Below are 19913 nucleotides of genomic sequence, written 5' to 3' on the forward strand. Positions count from 1 at the left end.
TCCCTGATGTCCCGGCACTGGGGTCGGGGGCGGAGGAGGGCTCTCTGTGACCTGGTGCAGCTCCTTTGAGGTCGGGTCTGTAGAGATGGCTCAGGGCAGCTGGCCAAGCTGTAAGGGGGAAGCCACAATCTTCAGAGGTTGGGGGAAGGAGATAAGGATGGGGACCCGAGCACCAGATGCCATTGCCAGTGGCACCTGATGCTGGGGTTTGTCCTGTGAAGCTGCTGCTGGGGCACTGTGAGATGCTCTTGGAGACTGGGCGATCATTAGCAAGGAGTTCTGCTTTCTCCCGAGGATGCAGTAAAACAAAACAAAATAAAACAAAAAACAGAACAAAACAAAACCCTCCTCCAGCTCCTCTATCCAGCCTCTTTACTTCTTCCTCTCCAGGGAGTAACTGTCTAAACTGATGATGCATCAATGCTGAAGACATTGGGAAGGGTAGGGGATGATGTCTCAATGCTGAAGACTCATTGCTCCTCCTAAGCAGAACTAACTTTTGTTCTTTCTCTTTTACTTCCTGCAACTGACCAGAGGCAGCAGTTGATCATGGATTTGGGAATGGAATGAGAAGGAACAACTGGGTCTCCTTAATTTACACATAAACCTTGTGGCTGGGGGCTGGCTCATGTCTCAGCTACTCCACTTCCAATCTAGCTCTCTGCTTATGATCTGGGAAAGCAGCAACAGATGACTCAAGTGCTTCGGACCCTTTGCCCATATGGGTTTCCCGGTAGAGTCTCCTGGCTCCAGATTTGGGATTGGCTCAGCTCTGGCTGTTGCAGATACTTGAGGAGTGAATCAGCAGATGGAAGATCTTCCCCCAACTTTAACAAAAGTATCTGCTGTTTATTCCTTCGGGCTGTTTCTGAGAGGCTTTGTCTCCCATGATGGTACCACGTGATCATGTCACACACAGTGGAATCTACAACAGTGTCCTCACAATGTCCTTGGCCTGAAAAAATGCAGGGGCCACAGCTTTGGGACTGGGGTTCTTCCTACTAACAGTGGGGGGGTGTGAGATTTCCCAAGGTCCATAGAACACGGAACAAATGATAAGTTTGTGGTGGTAGAAAAAAACAAGGATAAAAAGTTGAAAATCCACACTTTTTTCCCATAATATATAGTCCCTTTAACTTTTTGAAGATGGCTCTCAGATGCATGAATTTCTAAATTTTTTGCACTCAAATAAATGTATCTCTTAATTTCCATTTTCCACGAGTTTTCTGAGGTTCCTTTGCCCATCCAGCCCTATCTGACACTGACTCAGGCTCTGTGGAGGCGGAGTCTGGCCACACTGAGCAGAAGTTGATGAATATATTAAGACTTCCTTGACTCAGGTAAGTTCTATGCAAAACAAAACAAAACAAAACAAAAAAAACATGGAAGCAGCCAAAATGCCCTTCAGCAGAGGATTGGATAAGAAAGCTATGGTTCTACTGGTTACTGAAAACCATGTCAATTCCATAATATTGCAAATTGCTGTTGATGTTATATTGGGACTCTTAATTGACTGGGATGATATTCTACCAGCTCTAACTTCGGACCAGAAATGGTCTCCCCAAGAAACTGTTCAACCCATCTGGACAATAAGTAGCTGGACTCTATGCTTGGTATATGTTTGCAAGGAAAGAATCTTGATTGAATTTGAACTGTAATGCTGCATCAAGGTGGAGGAATCCACCAGGGGGGGGAGGGGAGGAGGAAGGGGGGGATTCCCAGAGCCTATGAAACTGTCACATAATGCAAAATAATTAATATATTAAAAAAAAAGAAAGCTATGGTTCATCTACTCCATGGAATACTACTCAGCTATTAAAAAAAAACAAAATGCATTTCTTTGTGGCCAAATGGGCCAAACTGGAAACCATAATGCTAAGGGAAATGAGCCAATCCTAAAAGGTTAAATACCATGTTTGCCTTAATTTAAGATGATATGATGTTATGTATAACATGTTATGTTATGTATGTTATACATTGTGTATAAACTAAAATTGAAATGTCAATGAGGTGGTCACAGAAGGTGGTTAAGAACTTGCATTTACTTTTAACATATTGGTTACTCATTACTATGTCAATTAATTCCATAATGATGTAAATTTTTGCTGATGGTATGTTGGAGCTTTTAATTGATCGGGATGCTACTCTGCTGGCTCTGCCTTCAGACCAGAGCGGGTGTACCTAAGAAGCCGTTGAACTTGACTGGACAATAAGATGCTGGACTCTATGTTTGGTATATGCTTGCAATGGGGGAATCTCAACTGAACTTGAACTGTGGTTATGCAACAAGGTGGAGGAATCCACCATGGTGGGAGGGTTTGGGGAGGGGTGGGGAGAATCCAAGTACCTATGAAACTGTGTCACATAATACAATGTAATTAATGAATTAAAAATAATAAATAAATAAAAAAAGAAAAAGAAAGTTCTATGCAAGAGCCATATGTTAGCTTCTAGAATCCACCTCCAGATGGTGGACCTCTGCTTGTGAGCAACCCTAGGAAGGTAGACACACCTCTTACTCTGTTGTTTAAGCAGTCTACCCAGGAAGATGTTAACAGATCAGGAGACGGGGAGCACAACAGAAAACCAGCCACCAGATGAGCTCACTGAAGAGCTGATGTGATAGACAGGAACAGACCTGGACAAAAAGGGTCAGAGCACAAGGGCAGAACTCCCACCGGATCCCCTGAATGCATTGTCAACAGTCACCGCTAGAAAGCAAGGTCCAACCTAGCAGGAACTGCAAGAGCCTAGAGCATTTCCAGGATGTGTTTGTACCTTCACCCATCCATGGAGTATCTACCAGCCCTGTGCTGATCACATTACACTGAAGCTCTTCTAAAGAGGAGACTATAATGATCTATGCAATGGGGATGAACGGGGCTTGGGCTTTCCCCATGGTTCTAGATACACTTGGGTGCATGCCTCTCTCACCCCAATGCATATACATGTGTATACAGCCATACACATGTGTACATTCCTACCTACAAGTGCACTCACAAGTACACATTCATACACATGTGAACACCTGGTCACAGTCCCATACAAAGCATGTATCACACACATATGCATTTTTAAAAATTTAATTGTATGTGAACAAAGTCAAAATTCCCAAGAGAAGAGAACTGCCTCTAATTGGCTGATGGAGCTCTTACTAGGTACATTCATCTCTTCTGGATGATAATGACTACAGGAGGCTGCCAAGCTGCTCCATTCATCCCTTCTATTCTGGTTAATTACAAGACATTTCCCCGCTGTTGTAAAGGTTAGCGGGACACATGGTACACATTTAGCTAGAAGAACCTGGCAATACAAATGGCTCTCTAGTCTGTAGCATGAGTTATCAGGCTGAGAAGGCAGAAGACAAGGACCTGTTAGGGGAGGAAAAGGGAAGAACAACTTGACCTGTCTTCAAAGGCTCCAAGAGTCATGAACAAGATTGAACTGGCAACTTCCTTTCACTCCAGCAGATTCAGAACTCCCTCCTGAAGGGTGAGTTCTTTCATTAACCTTGACCAGTCTTTCCTCTCTTTCTGCCAAACTGGCTAAACTACCCATTCCTCTTCCAGTGATACCCACTCCTTCACCAAATTCAGTGTGTTCACGCTCAGATTTCTCCAATCTGCAACCTTCTTCCATTATTCTAAGCCACACTTGCCTGAACATCCTCCTCAGTTCGGGTTTTGCTCATGGGCCCATCCTGCTCTGGTCCATCATTTGAAAAGCTGCAATAGTTAATCTTTCAAATTGTTGGGAGTGCATCTTACATTCTATCCCCCCTAGACCACAGGGTCACCTACCCTGCAGACTTGCTTCAATTACCCACAGTCCCCTGCCAGAGGAGGCCAGAGTGTAGCATCCTATCTCCTCAGCTCACTCAGATTTTAGATGTAGACAGAAAATTTGGCACAGATACCTAAGTCAGAATTCTTCAAGGTGCAGACTTTCTTGCAGATGCCACATACAGCCAAAGGAAAGAAAGTGGCGCTCAGACAGGACTGAGGAAACCTCAGAGTAACAGAAGAGGATGCGTGCAGTCTGCTCAATAGACTTGCAGGATGTACGGAAGAATGTAGGCACCAGACTTGGTCAGGATGTTGCCAACACACAGATGAAGGAGAAAAGATGGCGCCACCACTGCTCCAGGACTGGCAATGCTCAATCAGAATGCAAGGCTTAGTAAAGATGAATAAAGATGTTAATCCAGTGGAAACTAGGAAAGGTACACCGTTGCATGTTGATGCTGTAATCACTGAACTCCAGAAGCAGCCTAAATCTGTGACAACCCCGGAAGAGAAGGCTCAATTTACCGCATGTCTGCAAATGGAGACAGAAATGAGCAACAGCATTTCCGATGCAATCAGTAGGACTAGAAGGTGGTATCATAGCAAAGCATAGGAATACATCGAATGGTCAATTAACAATGGAAGGCACAGACACTGGCCAAGCTTAGATCTCTCACTATCTGAACACATCAAATATTCAGAGATGAACTGTAGGATATGTAGAATTTCTGATGTCCTAGCCATTGTACTGACTCTTAAAATTGCCAGTCCCCATAGATCCTGGGTTGTATTTGCTGAAGAAGCTCTCACTCATCTGGATGCTAATTTTGAATAGGTTAGGAGTTGGTTTTCATGTCACAGCAGGCCAAACTACAAGGTTCAGGAACACACAAGCAACAAAATTATTACCCCAGACAGTAGATCCAACTCCGGAGGACATCTGCCTCATACGTTAGAACATGTTGGAAAGGTCATTGGGGTCAAGGATAATGTCGTGCTCTTTCAAGGAAAAGGTGACAAGACTCCAACATATGCAAGAAATCACAACAGCAGCTAGATACCATGACTAGTGTCTATGCCAAGAGAACATCTGGCGAGACTTCAGATGCAATAGCTGTGCTGCAGATTGATGGGGCAAGTGGCGCGGAAGGGAAAGGAAAGAAAATAGTCACTGAGCAACTGAGTGCCACAGGATCTGCTGGCGAACAAAGATAGCACCTGTGTGCTCTGCTTTGGCGCATCCCTGCCTCGGATTCAGAGCCCTCGCCTCTGAAGAGCAAACAATCGGAATACAAATCATTAAAACACTCAAACTTCCTGCAATAATCACTGCTAAGGATGTAGGTATTGAAGGAGCACACAGAGTTGAGAAAATTATGCAGAACTCATTATACACCAAGCTCAGGGAGGTTTATGAACGGGGTATATTAAAAAAATCATCCCAGTAAAAGCTGTATGAAGTATTGTGTTGGATGTTACTGGTGTGGCTTTTTGGTCAGGCCCTGTAGAGGCGGCAGGCACTGGAAGTCCTGATGAAGAGTGGCTGGGGTGGAGGAGAAGCAGGGGGTGGGGGAATGAGGGTGTGTTCTGCATCCTGGAATGTTTGGTCCTTGCTAATGAATGACTTCTTTAACAGCTTCAGGGAATTCAGTTGCAGGAAATGAGGAAGATGCTCCAAGGACACTTGACATCTGTCAGTAACAGAGTGCTGTTGCCCATGCAGTGCTGTTTCTCTACCTGGAAATTCCTTTCTTCCCCTTCCCTGCCTTGCTGCCTGGTATGGATGACTAGTGAGGGCCTGAAAAGAGCTTGGCAGCTGGGCAGGTGAAAAGAATAGGATAACGGAGTCAGAGCTTGGGTCACGGGGAGCCAGAGGCATTTTCTCTTCAGCCTGAGCTGGCGTGGAAGGCACAAGCAAGAACACAACATATCCCTGTGGAAAGCAGAAGCTTCTGTTGATGCTGGAAAAGGGCTCAAACATCGTGTAAATGTAAAGTGTCTTCACGTGGGTAAGTCATTCTGAGACAGCCAAGACTAGGTGCGAGACAGCTGGAAGGCCAAGGAGCCCATACTTGTCATGACAAAGAAGCTTCCAGAGCTTAGTCCCTATGATTGGCTTGGCAAGACAGGCAGTGAGAGGGACTGCAGGACTTTGCTGGAATTTGGCTGTTGGGAGAGGCAGGCACTGAGTGATGATCATCAGCCCTGGGAGGCAGGTGTGTGAGCAGGAGCCAGAGTAACAGTTTTCTCCCTGTTACTGTAGAAGATCTCACCAGCTAACAGGGAGTCTAGGAGACTGGTGGGCCACAAGGGTTGAGTGTTCCATGCCGTGGGCACCCACCACATGCCAGGTATTTTATCAGGATCCTTGTGTGTTCTCAACAACCTCTGCAGAAGAGAAGGTCCCTCAGCAACTGCGATGACTGATAACCACTGGGTGCCTTTAGGAGAGGCTCTTCTCCCAGTTATTCCTTGTAGTCTTGGAAACAATTCCCCAAAGGAGGCAGCACCATAGAAGGATGGGTTAGACCCCTTACCTGGAGGAAGAGGAATAGATTATATAACCTCAGTGGCTCTAGTTGAGGAGTGGGGAACCTCTGGCTCACAGGCCATTTAAGGCCCGCAGAATCATTTGGCCTGGTCTTGTCAAGTCAACCAGAGGTGGAACTCGAAATCTGATAAAACTAAACAGCAAATGAACTTAAGTTGATCATTTTATAGGGCCCATGAATCCTGTTATAAATATATGAATGACCTCTGGCAGAAAAATGGTTCACCATCCCTGATCTAGCTTATGAGATTTAATGCTGTGGTGGTGGACACTTTGCCTTTAAGAATCTCTCATTTCAACTGACTTTTAAGCAAATATCCATTTCACAAAGTCAGACAAAGAAAGTTGGCTCTGAGTGAAGTGCAGGTGGGACCCTGGGAGCCCAACCAATCAACCTCCATCCAATCAGCTGCTGGAAGAATCACTTGTTTTCAGAGAACATGCAAACCATTCTGTTGGTTCCATCGGCTTATGTTAAACATGAGTGAGGGGAATGGTGGTCTCTGCTTGTACTCCACTACTGAACCTTTTGCACCTGTCTGAAGCCTTGACCCATGTCCCCGGAGCTACAGACATACAGAATGGCCAATTGCCTGCTGAAGCAGTCCCCCGTGGCCCCAAGCAATATGCGTGCCCAGGGCATCTCAGCGGCATAACTTGTCCACTCACCCACTCAACTTGGAAATATAAGTTTCAGCCCCTTACATCCAGCCCTTTGAGCTACCGCTAGCCTTAAGCAACCCTGAGTTGAGTGTGGATTCCCCTGCAAGTCACTCTGCTTGGCCGTCTCCTGCTGGTGCCTAAACTTTGGTAGCAGACCTTGAAGCCTCGAGATTTCTCAGCACAGCTCCTCGCTTTCCTTCTCAAGCAGACGTCTTCCTGAAACTAAAGTGGTTACATCTCAGCTGGTCCACTCTTGGGGATGACCTACAGGGTCATCTCCATCCCCACCTGATGCATTTAATAACCTGATCCCCACTACACTGTCCAGCCTTGGATTCACAACACCACACTGTTGACTGCTCTCAACAGCAGACATACCTGGACATCAGGAGATCAATGCTTTCTGTACAGGGGACTGACGGTGAGTAAATCAGGCTTGTAAGTCACCTGTTCCAGCCGTAAGGGCCTCAAGCCTGGCTCGTGAGTACTAAAGCAGCCATGGATGACACCCACATGAATGGGAGCACTTGTGTTCCAATAAGCCTTCATTAATGGACACTGAACTGTGAATTTCATATAATTTTCATGTGTCATGAAATATTACTGCTCTTTTGATTTCTTCTTCAGCTCTTTAAGGATGTTAACCCATCCTTCATTTGGAAGGGGCAGGGTTAGAATTGGCCTGTGGCTCCTGCTCTTCACATGCATAGATATTGGTGGGTCCTTTGATGCAGTTATTTCACATTTTCTTGATCTCTGTCTGGAAGGCTGTCCATCTGACATGTCTTTGAGATCCACACTTAGGTTATTGCTTTTCTTTCTTTTTCTTTTCCCTCTCTCCCTCTCTTCCTTTCTGGTTTCCTCAAGTCCCTGCAGCAAAACTAACTGCCCCTTTATCAATAAAATTCTTAATCAGACCCTAATTACAGCTCTTCTGTTGTATGGAAGTTACAGATTTAGGTGTGTGCCTTTTGAACTTGTTCTTCTTGAGAGCAGAGATGGGGCTGGCTGTGCTCCCCTTTCTGTGCTGTCACCCAGGAACAACACGACAAAAATGCTCATTCAACAGAATACAACTGTTGATGTTCCAGTATTAGCTTGAGATGGAGTCCAACAAGACCTCAGACATTCTGTCCCCATTGATATTAGTTAATAAAGCCATGTCTGGCCACATACACTTCAGTTTCAACTGGAAATGATATGAGAGTAGAAGATGCTATGTCAGTAGGCTGTTTTTTTCTTTCATTTTAATATGTTTTGTTGTTGTTCCTGGGGGGAAAATGCCCATCAATATAATTAGGCATTGGCAATTACTAGCTCTGAAGTGCATTAATCACTTGCGTTTCTAAGTCTGTAGACTTGAGCATGGAAGAAACATACGCTATGCATATCATTCTTTTTTTTTGCCTTTGAAAGCATTGTGTGTTTTTTTGACTTTTTTTTTTTATTAATTATTATGCATTATGTGACAGTTTCATAGGCTCTGGGAATCCCCCCACACCTCCCCCTCCCCCCTGGTGGATTCCTCCACCTTGGTGCAGTATTACAGTTCAAATTCAATCAAGATTCTTTCCTTGCAAACATATACCAAACATAGAGTCCAGCTACTTATTGTCCAGGTGGGTTGAACAGTTTCTTGGGGAGACCATTTCTGGTCCAAAGTTAGAGCTGGTAGAATATCATCCCAGTCAATTAAGAGTCCCGATATAACATTAACAGCAATTTGTAACATTATGGAATTGACATGGTTTTGCATAACCAGTATGTTAAAAAAAAACAAAAAACAAGTTCTTAACCACAACCTATGATTTGCTCATTGACATTTCAATTTTAGTTTGTATACAGGACCGGCTGCTATATACCTTAAAATGGCTATAAGGTACCATTCAGCTGTCTCGTGTCTATTTCATTTTAGTATTTAGCCATTTGTTGTGTTGAAGTATAATTTTACTGATCTTGGCAGATTTTAGGATAATCTAGACTGGCTTGTAACTCTAACAAGACATTTGTCAACAATTAAGGTGCAGAACATTTTTTTTTTTGGGGGGGGTGTGCAGGAAAGTCCCCAACACCACGGTGAAGAGTGACTAATCTTCGTGTCCCACCCAGCGAGGCATGAGCAAATCCATGCCAGCTCTTTCCTGTCAGATTCCAAGCTCTACTTTTTGTTGTTTGTCTATTTATTTTAGGTTTTTTTAGTTTGTATGATTGTTTGTTTGCTATGAGGGGTTTTCGGAGCGATCCTGATGGTCATTGCAAGGGAGGGTGGGGGTCCAGAGGTGGAGCCAGGCTCGGGAAATCCAAATGAAGACAACCTTGAGGTACCACCTAACTCCAGTAAGGATGGCACACATACATAATACCACCAACATTTGTTGGCGAAGATGTGGGGAAAAGGGAACCCTTCTCCGCTGCTGGTGGGACTGCAGACTTGTACAGCCTCTATGGGAATCAGTTTGGCGAATACTCAAACAACTGAAAATCAACATGCCATATGATCCAGCAATAGCACTCCTAGGGATATATCCAAAACATTTCCTACACAAGAAACCAACATGCACACCTATGTTCATAGCAGCACAATCTACAATCGCCAAAACCTGGAAGCAACCAAAATGCCCATCAATAGAAGGCTGGATAAGGAAGCTATGGTTCATCTACTCTATGGAATACTACTCAGCTATTAAAAAAAATGAAATGCAGTTCTTTGTGGACAAATGGGCCCAACTGGAATCCATCATGCTAAGAGAAATGAACCAATCCCAAAAGGTTAAATACCACATGTTTGCCTTAATTTGAGATGAAAAGATGACAACCTGGAAGATAGTACCTGTATATTGTAATATTATTGCAATCTCTAACAACCTGTATCCAATACAATAAGATAATGCAATATAATCTATAAACCAACAATTAATGTCAGAATACTTAAGATCTACATCGAAAAACTGTAAAACCTACTATATACCCTCAATACGCTATGTTAATCCGTAATGGGGGGAAGTGCAGGGAAGCCTTTCAGGACCATAAAAAGAGTGAGGAAAAAGTACAATATAGCCTATCAAGATCAAATCTGGTAATTCATAGACAACAGATTCAAAGCGGCACTAAACAATAGTAAAACTACTATACCAATGCATGAGGGGGGAATCGGGTGTGATCCTGACAACCTCTTAACAGGAGGTCATGTGCGTGGAGCAGGGGGGCACTCCAGAGTGGAGCAGGTGGTAAGGAGGAAGCTTGGATCCCAACCATGAAGATTCCCAGACCTTCACCACAAACTATTAATACGAGCAACAAGGACTATATCCCAACTGCCAAGGAGGCCACAGGGAATTGGATGCCCTCGGAGGCTGAGTACTCTGAGGTCACCCACCCCCAACCGGAGCTTCCGCTGGGGATGGAAGAAGTCCAAACACTACCGTGCAGAAACCAACGTCATCAGAAAGACAACCAGAAGCCCTGAGCGGTCCGCAGAAACAGAAGAACAATAAACGTCCTTCGGGACCAGGGAGGAGAGCATATCATTCTTTACTTGCCCTTTCCACAAGCTTCTTTGTCCTGCTCTGGGCCCCAGAAGACTAAATTCCATGAATTGCTTAAGGGCCACTAGAACTGTTGGTAATGCCAAGCCGCCTCCCTGAGTCTGGAACCGCAAAGCATGGACTCTGTTTCATTGGCTTCTACCTGGGCTGGAACACATGAACTAGAGGGAGAGATCACCTTGTAATCCTCCTCCTGCTCTAGCCACTGACTCCTGGCACTTTCACCTGCTCTGGGGGTTGGTAGTAACTCTTTGGCACTGCCTGGGTGCCTCTCTTCTACGGCTCCCAGTTTGTCACTCCAACCCTGGAGGCTGTGCTGCCCTGTAGTCCCATGGACTTGGCCATGCCTGTGAGTTCCTGGAACCTTTCCTCAACTCTAGAAATGACCCCTTCATTTAAAGCTATGAATCCTTCAGGCTGTCAGGTCTATAGTATTAGAGGACCTCTGTTTCATGGAGTCACCAACGAAATCACTAAATAACCACATGTTCTACCCTTGCCATGCACTATTTATTTGGAAAATGCTAGAAAAAGCATATTCTGGGGTGAGTGGGTGGTGGAGAATCACTCACTACCACCATCACAGTATAATGAAGTCTTCCAGATCAAGACTTCTGGTTCAAATCCTGGCTCCACTGTGTTCTCAGTGAGGTCATGAGCCTGTGGTGAGCCCTTTCTGCAACTCCCTTCTCCCATCTGCACAATGGGAACACATGGCATCCACTCCATACACCACAGTTAGGACTGAGCAGAGCTGTGAAGGCAAGTGCCTGACTTCTAGAAAGGCCTCCTGAGATGTTGGCATGCACTGATTCACAGAAGCCCGTCTGCACTGTGGGAAAGAGACTGACGTAAATTCAAGCTGTGATTTGTGCTATAGATTTGTGAAGGTAATGTCAAGGTAGCAACTACCACTAAAACAAAGGAAAAGGTGTTTTCGAGGTGCCTTACTGAGTAAGGGCAAGCTCCACTGGTGCTGTTTCCTTTTCCTTCTACAGAAGCAAGTGTACAGCGATTGTGACGGACAATGTCATTTTTTGTTTTGCATTGGGTACAGATGAACAAAACAAAGTTGAAAACCTATTGACCAGTCAGGAAAGGGAAGTTACTCGGAGCGCAGTAATGGAAGGCTCTGTGATACTGTGAAGGAATTCCAGTATCACAGTTTGCAGGCTGTGTGATATTGGGTTGGGTAACTTTCTGAGCCTTAGATGAAAAACAAAATAGAAACAAACATACATGCATTATGCAGGGGAATGAATGGAGGAATAGATATGCCAAGCACAGGGCATTTGCACTGTGGGTATGCAATGTATGTGTAACTTTGGGACTGCATGAACTGAGTTCTTGCTATCTCCTTTCTGGCCCTGAACCTCAAGCTAGTTCAATGACAAATGGACTTGAATGGTTATACACACCCTGTGTTTATTTAATCAGATGAGACTGACACATTGATTTGAGCTCTTCTGTTTTTGGAAACCTCAACTGAAAGATTTAGACAGGTGCTTCACTCACATGAAGGAGGTCCAACCTCAGCAGCTGGAAACCCTGTGCAGGAAAGTCCTCAGCCTGAGGGCCTTGGACAAATTGGTTTCCTGCTGGCTTCTTAGACATCTCAAATGTGTGTTGCTACTCAAGTCTAATCAACTGAGGCTGCTCATAGATGGTCAGATTTAGAAGATCATTGCCTCTGCCCCTAGAACTGCTTTCATCCCAGTTTCTACCCAGACAGCCTGACCAGGCAATTCATGGAAGGAGGTTCCTTCTGCTCTATACCACATCAGGAATGGACCAACAGGCACTTGGCTTCAGAGTCCCAGGGCTTTGTGAGCATGGGGCCTGATGCTTAATAGAGACAAAACACAAGTTCATGGTCAGTCCATTAAAACCCACACAGATTTAAGAGGGGTCATGGTTACAGGTGTCATGGGCACATCATGAAGCCAGTACTTGGTATTTTTCAGTGTTGATCACTTTGAATAAACTCCAGATTGAACAGGAACATCCTCCTCTATGCCATCATCCACGGATTTGGGGGCTCTCCTCTGGTTGAAGAGATCCGCTCACTCAGTGTAACAGAGGGCTCCTGGCTAAGCATACACTTCAATCTAACAACAGAAATCTGTTCACCTGTGAGCTCCCCTTGCCACTCCCAATCCAAGCCCTTGCTGTCAGCCAGCTCTCCCCAACTGGAGCCTCTAAGCTCCAAGGTGCCCTGAAGTGACTTTGCTGATGTCTTCAAGGCATTTGGGACCCAGATACAACAGAACAAGCTCAAATGTGGGCCGCTATCTGGAACTCCTTGGGAAACTGGCTTAACCTTTAACCTTAGCTTCCTTGCCCATAAAATGGGGATGGTGACAATATTGACCTAGCAAGGTGACAATGAAGATTAAAACAAGACAATGTTCAACAAATGCCTACCACTGTGCCTCACACTTTGAAGGCAGCACACACTATACGAACCCAGAAATACCACTTTCTGGGGATAGCATAGTGACACAGTGGATTACACCATTGCCTGCAACACTGGGATCCCATATCAGAGTGTTAATCTGAGTTTCAGCTGTTCTTCAATCTACCTCCCTGATAATGCACCTGGGAAGACAGTACAAGATGGCCCAAGTGCTTGGGTCCCTGACACCCATATGGGAGACCCAGCTGGAGTACCAGGCTCCTGATGTCCACATGCCTCAGTCCCGGCCACTGTGGCCATTTAAGGAATAATAAATAGAGAAATCTTTTTAAGAAAACACTTTATTTTGCAAAAAAAGCCATAAGGCCGATGCAGAGAAAAAAAGAGGAACAGCCACCAGGGCAAGGAAGCCCTGAATTGCATCAGACCAAGTCTGGGGACAGGATGTGCCTTCCAGTGTTGTGTCTGTAGCTCCACTCCCACCTCAGCTTTAAGTCAGCCCATCCCACTGGGTACCACCCACCTTGGTACTGGGCACTGAAGCCGCGCTGCCGGTGGTTGCCGTCCGACGTGAAATGTAGCCGCAGCCAGTTCTTACTGCTGATGACAGGGGCTGGGATGCTGGCTCCAGTAAACCTGCAAGGACAGGAAGCAGCAGAGTCAGGCACCAAAGCCAGGCAAGACAGGGGCATAGGCACCCGGAAGTCTCCCCATCTCCTATCCAATCAGACCCTGGAGGAGGAAGGGAGGACTTGGTTGCTCTAGCCACCTCCCGTGGTCTGGGGGCCTGAGCTGCCTGAGTGGTATCCCATAGGGCTTCACCACCCCACTGGGTTTCTGACATACATGAGCAGGGCTCTGAGTGTTCCATTGGGAGCAGAAGTACAGCATCCCCACTCACTCTGTTATTGGCAAAGCTTTCTTCCCTCAGCTTAGTATAAAAATAAAAAGCTGGGCATCAGTTGCAGACAAGGTTTTATTTGTGATGTGAACTGTCAAATGAGAAAAGAAGGAAGAGGAATGCATCTCCTGGGAGGATCTGGGAGATAGGGTGCCTCTTGAAAGGATAAAGACGCCAAGGCTTTCAGAAGGTTCTTGGGTTTTTAAGGGCTCCCTGACTCCTTGTTGAGTAGGAAGGAACCCGTGGGGAAGATGTTCCCCATTCATGGTCTCTGAACCAGTGCAATTCCTGTGCCATCCATTTCAAGGTGTGTGGCCAAGATTTTAACGGCCTTGGATGGCCTCATATTCTATTTTCGCTTCACTATAGATCTTAGTTTTTTATTTATTTTTAAATTTTCAATTAGCTTTTTTTTTTTTTAACAGACTCAATGTGATGTGTAAATGCAGATCTAAGATCATAATGATAGACATGGTGACAGAAACAGAGAAAGAGAGAACTTTCACTCCCAAATGGCCATAGTTGCTGCGGCAGAGCTAAGTCAAAGCCAGGAGCCCAGAACTCTATCCAGGTCTCCCTGTAGGTGCAGGGGCCCAAGCACTTGGGCCATCTTTTGTGCTTTCCTAGACACACTAGCATGAGTTGGATCAGAAGTGGAGCAGCCAGGACTCCATTATAGCATTGGATGCAGATGTCTCCCTAGTGGAGGCTCAACTCTCTGTGCCACAACGCCAGGCTCTAGTTTTTGCCTTTTCTGCTCAGAACAGAATCACCTGCAATCCTTCTCCTGCACCAGCCACACCATCTAAGACAACGTCAGGAAACTCCTTGCTGGTATTTGACTGCAATGTCACCTCTGACAGTCACCTGGAGTTTAACTTCCAGTGGGAGGTTTGAAGAGGGTGGAAAGGTACTGTACTAGGGGTGCAGGTGGTTAGAGGCAAGGCCTTAGCATGTTACTACCTTAGATAAGTAGGTGGTTGGGGTGGGGTCACTGTGGTTGAATGTTCAAGATTTTATAAAAGAGAAAGGGAGAGCAGACGATACTATTCTCTCTCTCTCTCTCTCTCTCTCTCTCTCTCTCTCTCTCTCTCACACACACACACACACACACACACACACACACCCCTGTACCCTGGGCTGATGAAGATGTAGTCCCTGAGCAGGACCCTGAGCCAAAACGAGCCTCTTCCCTTTATGACCCACTTCATCTATGGCATTGTGTTAACTGCAGCAGAAACCCCTACAACATCTCATCATGATGAAACATTACCTACTCTTGTTGGGATTCATTTATCTATTTGAAAGGCAGAGAGAGAGGGAAAGAAGGACGGAGAGAATTTCCATTTGCTTTTTCATCTTTCAAATGGCCACAACGGCTAGGGCAAGGCCGGGCGAAACTAACAGCCTGGAACTCCATCTGAGTCTTCGTGTTTGCAGCAGGGACCTAAGCACTGGAGCCATCTCCTGCTGCTTTCCCAGGTGCAGCAGCAGGGAGCTCCTGCTGGCACTGCAGATGGTGGCATAAGCTGCACCATAACACCCATCCCCCTTCCCGGGTTTGAAGCCACACCAGGACTAGATTCAGATGCAAGTTTGGTGTGGTGACCTTGGCTACTGATTTAATCTTCCTGGGAAGAAGGATACTTGCTCCTAAAAGTCTGTGGGAGTCAGTGAGGACCCCGGTAGCACAGCCCCAACCCTGTACCTGGCACACATTAGCTCGTGTGCAGTTTTCATTCCTCTTCGTTGGCGATCTTATTGCATTTTATTCTGGCTATAATTCAATTGTCATGGTGTGTGGCTCCCCAAAGGGGGCAAAGGAGCCTAGTGCTGAGGAAGGGATCTACTCCAGACTCAGCGACTCTATCTGTAAAAGGGGGATGGTGGCACCCCCTCCCTCAAAGGGTGGCACAAGTGCTATTTCAGGCTTGATCTTGGCCCCCAGCAGAAGACAGGAGGCATGATTGTAAGAGATGAGCCCGGGTATACAGGGCAGGCTGTGGGGGGAGCTCCAGAGAAGGGACACGATCCTTGGCCTGGGAACAAAGGGCTCATTGGCTCATTACCACTCCTCACCCTGGGGTGACAAGGAGAAACAATGATTACCTATAAACAGAAGGCTGCCTGGAAAAAGCCATCACCCTGGGGCTGTGGTAGTTTCTAAATATCCCAAAAGCAGGGTACAAAGATTGAATGAGAAGCATTCACTTTCCTCATTCTCCTCCTCCCATCTCCTGCTGTTGATGATCTACCCCACATGGAAGCCAGAAGGCCAGACAGCATGCTGGTGCTGGCTTGAAAGCTGAGTCCCCCAGATCTCAGGCCCAGCTGGAGGAGACCCAACAGAGCTGGTCTTCATAAATATGTATTAAACCCAAGAACTAGCTGGGGAGAGTCACACCCTGCAAAAGTGAATTTTTACTATAATAGAAACGCTGACACACACCAAACTTCAGGAATATAAGCCATATTACGATGGTAAGAACTATTACAGAAACCAATTACTGTATTTCACTGTATCCCATTTAAAATAGTTTATTATAAGGTGAGTCATTTAAGTGCTCCAAGGAACCACAGATTGTATTAAGGGCTTCCCTTCACCTCCAAGCCAAAGTCAATTCTATCTCATTCACAAAGCTTGGCGGCTATTTACATAGGGCAGTGGAAACAGGAAGAATTTATCTGAATAATTCAGAACCAGCAGCTCTTTATTGCAAAACGTGTGTGTGCGCGCGCGTGTGTGTGGAGGGGAGGGGATAGTGCTGGATATGAATCATGCTCAGGTGCAGGACAGGCTGAAGGGACAGGGCTGGGCCTGAAAGTCGCTGAGAATCTGCAATCTGGGGAGATCCAGACCTCGGAGGCAATGCGCACTGCATAGTGGATCTGGCCCCACAGCAGCTGAATGGCTCCAGCACAGTCCGCTGCTGAGATGGTACGCTACACCTGCTGGAACTTTCTGACTCAGGGCACAGATTCCTGCAGTGACACATGCTGAGTATCCACTGGGCATGAACCAGGCCTTCAGGAAGGGAACTTAGCAGTGGCTTCCAGAGATAAGAAGTGGGAAGTGAAGGAGGGCTGGGTACCCTGGGGATGATGGACATGCTCTGTCTCTGGCCTGTGAGCTATTGACCACGTGGGAGGGTCTTGTCTATCAGAGCTCCAAAGAACTGTACATCTGAAATTAACATTTTATAGTTTACATTGTAATAGAGTTAATTAAAGATAAACCAAAACCAACCTCCAATGGCCCCAGTCTTTCGGAGAAAAGTCCTTTTAGTGGTCTTCAGAAAGTCAGGGCATTGTTACCACTTTTTTTCCCTCTTCTTTTCACCTCTTTGCACTTTATACTCTGGCCATGTGGCTATCTCTTGGTTGTTCAAAACCTGTCAGGTCTCTCCTGCCCCAGGGCCTTTGCATAGGACATTTCCACTGCCCGCTAGGCTGGCTCTTCACCCAGAGCTCTACCTGCTCACCCCTGCTTCCTCCAAGCCTTGGACCAAACGACACCTTCTCACTGGCACCTTCCTGGTCTGTGGCTTGACAGCCTCTCCATCCTGAGTGGACACCCAGCCCTCTGCCGGCACACACACATCCTCCACCCAAACAGGAGAGCAGCTTCCATGTCCTGGAGCACACACTGCCCCTCTGTGCTTCTCTGCCTTTGTACTTCAGCTCCTTATGCCATGAGGCTGCCCTGGAAAGTAAAGCAACTTGTTCAGGACCACACAGCTCAGCAGCGATGGATTTTGGGTTCCATGTCCCTGCCCTGGGCCACTGTTACACTGGGACACACACTTGTCCGGGTGGCAGTTACGGCTGGATCCCATTCTGATCCGGCTCTTCCCCTCCTTCTTCACAAGGTCCTCTTACATTTTGCTTGCTCTTAGAATCATGATTAAAGAAGAGAAGCACAAAGAGAGAGAGAGAGAGAGGCTTCCCCTCCAAGTCTTTCTGTCCACATTAACTTCACTATAGGGGGCTTGGGGAATTTCAAGTTAGCCCAGTAAATTGTTCTTGCAGTATGACATAAAATGTGTTTAAGCAATTACTCTTTTTTTTTTCACCTTTCTTTCTGGTAAATTGATTTCTGTTAAATGGGCCTTCATTAATGGAATTTGGCTTGGGGAGGATACAAAACATCACTGCCTTTAATGCCTGTAGTTGATTATGGAAAAAGTGGCTTTGAGGTCCTCTATAGAAAACTCTGCCAAAAGCTCTGAAGCCTTCACTGCCTAACAGGAAAATTTGGCGACAGACTTCGTGGCAAACACTGCTTCCCAGAGGCTTCTGGTGCAGTCAGGACTGTGGGGTGCTGAAAGGCACCTGGCACAAGATGTGTGGCTCAAGTGACTCTCAAGGAATTTTTGCCTGATTGTAAGTCATGGAAGAGGAGCATCCAGAGAGTTCAACTTAAATCCCAGAATCCCTAAAAACTAATGTTCTTTGGAGAATTTTCATCCATCCCCTCACCAAGTTCATGGCGCTTACGAGCTCCAGTGCTTGCCAGCTGGGGCTGCTCCTATTGTGGTGCCCCAGCAGTGTGTGGTCCTGCAGAGCCTGTAAGCTGTATGATGCAGTTGTAGCGTCTCCTTCTCCAGTAGTCTCCATCTCTCAGTAGTAGCATCTGTGCCTCTACAGTGTCTCCCAAGAGCGTTTTCTCTGAACACAGCCATAGGTCTGACCTCAGAGTGAAGCATTTGTATATTCCAGTACCCAGCACCAGCCGTCACCAAGGCTGACTGCGGAGAATGCGAAGAAGGGGAGCTGCTTGCCATTTTATCCCTTGCCCAAGCTCTTGTCTCATCCCACCTGCTACCTGCTCTCCTCCCTGGCACACAGAGGACACTGGAATGTAATGAAGGAAATGTCTTGGTCAGCAGCAGGCTAAAGGTGCCAAGGCCATCGTTGGAGGCTGATTCTGGCTCCTCTGCTCCAGCCCTCCTTGAGTCTGCTACCGCCGAAATAAATTGAATTTTACTGACAGCCCTGATGCCCAGTCTCATCACAAATGCTTCCTCAGTTAGCTCTCCAATAGGACCCTGCTAAGTAAAGATGAATCCAGGGATTACACATTTTCTAGGAACTGGTTAAATGCCTGAGATAAAGCAAGTCTCCATTGGACATGGACATTGTCTTTGAAAAGCAGTTCCCAAGGCTCTGCCTGCTGGCAGTGGCTGCCCACCCCTATGCACAGGCAGAAAGAGCCACCATAAAGATCCAACTCTCCATCACCTGCTTGGTGTTTGGGGTTGGTTGGTAGGCTCTGAACAAGTCTATACTTGTCAATGATTCCAGCACTTTAGTAATCCCTTCCCACAGTTACCCAGTCCAGGCCCCAATTGCTCTCAACTCCCATCCCTCCATGGTCCCCACAGCCAGTGTGGCCAAGACCTCAGGACCTCATTGTATTTTGTGTTAGTGCATAGACAGCCTCTGATCCGCACTTCATCACCAGTGTGTCTTCCATACTCTCTGTGGGTATTTAAATGCCTGTCATGCTGGAAATCCAGCAGCCAAGGGCGAATCAGTGACCCCAGCAGAATCAGGTTCAAACTTGTCACTCTCCATGGACTTTGAGTTCCAGCGACACAGAGTGGCTGGTCCAGACTGGAACGTCTCCATGCTTTTGTTCTTCCTTCTGCTTGCCAGGTGCCCTTTCCTGTCTCCCTGCCTGACTACCTTGGAAAATATCCCTGAGGCTGTAAGTCCAATTCAAGTCCTATGACCAGTGCCCACCCCATGTGTCACCTTCCAGCATCATAGATTGTTTCTGGACTTGACCATCTCCTCCTGAAGAGGACTCTGGCTCGATGTTCTAGGACAGAGCACAGTGGCACATGCACATTAGGAATCAGCTCCGTAGCACAGGCCTGCTGGTGATGCCAAACACAACCAACCCCATCCATTTATAATCATCTGTGGCTACTTTCATGCTACAGTGGTGGAGCTGAGTAGTTGTGCCAGGGATAACAGCTTGCAAAGCTAAAAATATTTATTTTCTTGTCTTTAACAGAAAAAAAAAAGTTTGTTGACCCCTACCATA

This window comes from Ochotona princeps, chromosome 2 (assembly GCF_030435755.1).
Source record: "Ochotona princeps isolate mOchPri1 chromosome 2, mOchPri1.hap1, whole genome shotgun sequence".
NCBI classification, from domain to species: Eukaryota; Metazoa; Chordata; class Mammalia; order Lagomorpha; family Ochotonidae; genus Ochotona; species Ochotona princeps.